Below are 6000 nucleotides of genomic sequence, written 5' to 3'. Positions count from 1 at the left end.
TTGTGAAAAATATTTTAGGTGATAAGCAATCTAACAATAACCTCAACCACTATGACTTCATCCAGTAAATTCATTCTTTAGAAATTTTGCAAAAGACGTTTTCTAATTGTGTAACCTTCTGTTATCTTCTTTATATAGAAAGGTGAAGAAACTGTTGTGTGGTTGATAACCTAGTTGAGAACAAAGACAATGTCTTTTACATTGGGTAGAATAAAGCCAGGATCTATCATAGTACCTCGTATGTGGCAAAATATTCAGCAAATGTGGAATGAACACTTTTCCATTTTGTGGGATGGACTTGAACTAATCAAGTCAACCTGTTGTGCCCTGTCCCTGATAGAATTGAAGAACCTTCTGCAGAAAGCCACTGTATAGGTAGTGTCCATGGAGCTGTCAGAAACTGAGTGGCCCCAGGTGGGGATTTATCTGTGGATACATACCACACTGGCAATACTGCCATGACCTTCAGAATGTTTTACCAATTAGCTTAGGAATGAAGAGAACTTGATCATAGAAGTAACTGGTAGTGCAACCCAGTTTGAAGCATCTTCAAATATCAGTAGTTAATATGTTAGCATGTATTTCCCAAAATCACGTTTCCATTAGAATATCTCTTTTAGCCCTTTGGTAACATGGCCCAAATTCTATCAATGAATCTTCAGTTTTATGCGTGGTAGAGTATTTTAAAAATTTTGGATTTTATCTGTAACTGATTCTGCTGACTCATCTCTGCATTCTAGAGCCTTCACCCCAGTTTTTCCCATGGAGAATTTGAGAAAGCAGGGGTAGACCAGAAAGAGTACTGAGAAAGGATTCTAAGGACCTAAATAACTGCCCTCTGACCTTAGGGAAATGACTCAAGTTCTCTCAACTTTCATTTACATACCCCGTTTAGCTAGGAGGATCAAATAAGAGGAAGTGCTTCATAAACAGTCCTACAAATGTAAGTTAATCTTATTGTGAACATCATTTCACCACTTTGATGCTCTTATGGACTTGAACAGTAGATTCCTAGATGAGTCTCTATTTTTACCACAACATTTATACCTTATAGGTATTGACTTATGTATTTCTTCACTCCAGTACAGAAAATGTGGTTTAATATTTTAGTGTCCCTGCAAATGTTTCTGTTAATCTACATGTCAGTCTTTCAGCAAGTATTACTAAGATCCATAATTAAGTGTAAGTGATGCCAGAGGATGGGAATACAATGGTGGACTAAATGCCTTACCCCTTATGCTCACAGAATAAACACACCATTAAAATATGGCAAAGTCATTCTTTCTATTCAATGCTTCTCAGTGGAGACAGTGCTTGGAAAAATGAAGAAACTGCATTATAGTTGAAGAATAGTAAAATAAAGCCAGTCTCTAGGAATTTCTCCCTCCAAGAACTATTTTTTCTCCTTTGTTTGCACATACTCATGAGGTTTTAAAAAAAAAAAAAAAAAAATTAGTCAACCTAGATGTTTTGCCTAACTCTTATTCAGATAGCCTAAAGTATAAAAACAACATTGCTAGGATCATCTGAATTTTGTAATTATTATTAAATACTATTTAGAAATAGCCTATTATCATATGTGGGACACATTATGAACCTACAGATCAGAAAGGGATTCACTATGAAAGTTTATGTTAAAATAACTACCCCACTTTTGTTCATAGCCAAAAATGTGTGGTCACATACATGCCCAAAACTCTTGGTTTCAAAGCAAGATGAAAATTCCTTCAATTCACCTTGATCGAGTAACATATTGGCCAGAAATTTTGTCCTCCCTGGAATATGAAGGGCAACGATAACATTAATGATATTCTGTTGTATGTCAAACAGATATAAAAGCTGCAGACCTCTGACAATAAGACTCCCATCCCTAAATGGCAGAAATTATTGAAACCACAGGGCATAGAGCACTCTCTCTGGGAACCTTTGTCAGGGAACAGTTGGAGGTGGGCTTTTTGGAGCAGCCTGTAGTTAGCCCTCTATTCATGCTGGTCAGGTCTTTTACCAAGGGAGTTTGCTTTCAGTGTTTATGTAGTGCAGCAGGCAACTGTTTACTTCAGGGCATGAGAGTCAATCCAGAGCTTCAGAATCTGTGTGCCTGGGTGGCTCTGTTGCCCATGGAAACAAGTGTTTCTTTGGAGGGAGGGAACTCTGAAAGGGGCAAGGCAGAAGATAATCCCATCAACTGGGCCAGTGCCCTGTTTGAAGGTGTTTTGCTGCATGAACAACAGCCCTTAAAAAATTGTACAGGATTACAATATTTTATAATCATTTAAGAACTTGCTTTTGACAGCTCTAAATTATATATGGTAATAGGTTCACACTCTTTTGAATGAATTGGTTTTAAGCTAGAGGAAACATTTAACTGGGAAGAACTTTGACGCTTTCTCCTCCCTCGGCTAAGAGAGGGAAAATGTCGGTGCAAATTCTTGTCTAACATGTCGGGGAAGGTTCTTAGATTGTGTTATTAAGAAGAAAGCTTTGGACATGGATTAGACTGGATGGACCACAGTGCGTGGTTTAAAATGACATGCAAGTGGCTTGGACTAAAAGCTTACAGATGCCTTCTTTTTCCAACCTTCAAAATGTAAATTAAATCTTATGTTAGATTTCATTAGCAATAAACATTTTTGAAGATTAGCAGCCTGACCTTTCCAGCAGCCTTCTAATTAGCTCACTTTGTGCCCAGATAGCCGAATAGAAGATGGATTACAAAAAAGGTGGAGAATGAGAAACCTTTGAAGACAGCGTGGCAGTCATCTAGTGAATACTATAGAAGGCTACAGGAACAGGAACAGAAAAAAGGAAGGGAAATAGGAAGTGTGAGAAATTTGTATTTATTGAGCGCTTGCCCTCCCTCCGGGCCATAAACTTTACATAAGTTATCTCACATAAACATCATAATAAAACTGAAAGACCTATGTCATTTTCCCTGTTTTAGATACTGGGAGGTTACAGAGAGACCTGTGGAGGTGTTTGAATGAATACGAATGAAGGAAAGTAACTTTTCAAAACTATTTCTGAATATTCCTAATGAGTCAAGTTATACCTCTTTTATTTTTTTAAATTACTGTGCCTATAGTACTGAGGGCATGGATAATAGAGTCATATTTTTTTTCAGTAAATTATGTTATTCATTGAAATAAAAATATGACCACCTACATTTTGTAATATGTTCTGGGCATAACATTGAGCCTTGTGGAGATTGGGTTGTGAGAATTTTGATTCGTTGTTATTCTTAAACATTTTTATAATGTAATTTCATTTTACTTGAAATTCAGTTTTCATATCCCCAAAAGGAATAGAGTAAACCCATCCCTATTTTGCATCAAAGGAATAGCTATGAAAATGAATAAGGCATAAAATAAGACTTCATTTTCCTGAGATATATAAAGTATGTGAAAAACCTGGTGATTTCTTGGTATGGATCTAGTTATGGGACAGGCAGTCTCCCTGGATACAAATCCGAGCTCTGCTCCTTACTAGATGTGTGACTTTGGACATGTTACTTAAAATTTTTGCAAATCTGTTTTCTCACTTCCAACCTGGGAATTCTACTATCTCCCTGTTAGAGTTGTGATTAATAAGATATATTAGGCAAAACTGTTTTAATCACTACCCTAGTTGCATGTTAGAGGAAGAATTAACAAAAGTCTCTGAAGCACTGAAGAATATGGGTAATAACAAATAACATATGTACTCAAAGTGAAGCCAGTAAGATGCATATATTGGTACCTACTGTGTGAAGTATGTGATGACACATAGATCTGCAAAGATAGATCAGACATAATCTATGGCCTTGAGTCGCTTATCACCTAGTGGAGAGAAAGTTATTTTAATACAAGGTAGTAAAGCTATTGGAGCTATACATAAGATGTTGCAAGACGACAAGAGAGAAATAGCTATGATAAACTATAGGCTTCCTGGAGATAAAAACCAAACTGAAACTTAAGAAGGAACACATTAAGAAAGACAAAACTTTTAATAAATGCTCTGTAGAGCATTTAGGTCCAAATATAGGTCCAAAGTCAACCTGAAAGAGATTCCAAACAAAAATGTACAGAGATATAAACAATATAGTTTATATAAATGTTTAATACCAAACCAAAGAGATTGTATTTCATCCTATAGATGGTGAAGAGCCACTGAAAAGCTTTAAAAAGGAGAGTGATTTGGTCACTTTTTCTGTTTTTCTTTGTCTTTTTATTTATTTATTTTTTTACATCTCTCTGGCGGCAGGATGGGGATGGATTGATTGGCTGTGAGGTGGGAAGGAAAGGACACACTGAAAATGAAGAATTCGGTTACTTGGCTCTCTCACTATTCCATGCTAATGAGAATGAGAACCTGCTTGGACTTGGTATCAGATGATTGTAGCACAAAGTAAGAAACTGATTTCAGAACAATGTAGGAGATGAGATCAAAAGGATTTGGCCGTAGGCTGGGTGCGATGGATAAGGAATAGGATTCATTGGTATTTCCAGGTGGATGATGATGCTTTTTACAAACCTGTGCAATGCGGGGGTGGGGGGGAGAAAAGGAAATCTGGAAGTCAAAGTCACAAATTCTTTCAAAAGAGACCTGTTAAGTAGCAAGTATTTCTGCAATGTTTGGGTGGAAATGGGCAAAAAGAAATTAGATTGCCTCAGGGCAAACTGGAGTAATTTGCCTTTCACATACATATATGGGCAAAGGTTTCATCTAAAAAAGAAGAGGATGGTATCCAAAGAGACTAAGAGTTAAGGTGAGCAGAATCATGGATCATAAGAATGGAATACAAGAAATCACCTCAGTTTAAGTGGTATGCAAAAGAGGTACTCATTGGAGAAACTTAAAGTAGAAATCAGAGACCGTAAGAGGATAACTGGTACCACAGAAGGCAACTAGGAGCTTCAAGAAAGTCAGAGAGATTATATATCCATCCAGTAAATGTTAGTGTTTTTATTCTAGGTCTTTATTCCAAGAATCTAAAAGTTGAAACATGTCCGTTGGTTGTTGACCCTTGCCAGAGCAATTTCAGTTTGCTTGGCACAAAAGCTAATCCCTGTGAGTTGCATTATAAATGAGAAATGAGGAAGTGGGGACAATGAGTGTAGATTACCTCTTCATGGAGAAGAGGGCAATCGGGCTGTAGCCATAAGGAAGTACAAGGTCAAGAGAAGCAAATTTAGGTTGAGAGAGAGCCCAAGGGACGTTTAAGAAAAAAAAAAAAAAAACAAGAATGGAGATGTTTGGCAAGAAAGTGATAGTGGCAAATAATAAAGGTTGAAAGGGACAAAAGGGGAGGTATTTGAGAACAACAGGATAGGCAGGAGGAAGAGAGCTATCTCACCATTGAACATAAAAATGGCACATAAACACTATGTCCAGTTGCGCTCGTGATATCAGACAATTCACTAAATCGAATACCCACTAATATTGTCTCCTCACATAGAGTAAGCAGTTTAAATAGAGCAGGTAAGTAAAGCACAGAACTTTCAATTAATATTAATATTGATTGTAAGTGAAAATGGGCCAAGTAGTACTGTGTTGTATGTGTGTGATGAGAAGAAGAGAGCTTTCCTCAAATTGATTCCCTCAAATTCCTTAATGTCATCAGTGAAATGTCCTTTCCCTTTGCTTCTCCCTTTGTCCACATTCTTTGGGATAGAGATGTATTTCTAGAATTTCAGTTTTACTCAAAATTGACTGCTCATGTGTTGTATTCAAAGCACTCTACCAAGGGAGGGTGTTAAAAAGTTGATGAAGACTGAGACCTAATCCATTAAAGCTCATGATCTGGTAGGGTAGGGGGGTAGATATAAAAATACCTAAAGGGTAAAAATATTGTCACCTAAATTTGTATTTTTTACCTCTTTAAAAGCAAAATAGAATACTTAAGTTCTGAGATACTTGGAACGCTTGAAATGTCATTTGATGTGTAGATACATTTGCCATACATTAAAGAAGTAACCTAGTAAGTTTGTCAAACCAGAGACAGTGTGACTTTCTGGCCTGAGA

Source organism: Mustela erminea, chromosome 10 (assembly GCF_009829155.1).
Source record: "Mustela erminea isolate mMusErm1 chromosome 10, mMusErm1.Pri, whole genome shotgun sequence".
NCBI classification, from domain to species: Eukaryota; Metazoa; Chordata; class Mammalia; order Carnivora; family Mustelidae; genus Mustela; species Mustela erminea.
Note: the sequence above shows the minus strand (reverse complement) of the source record.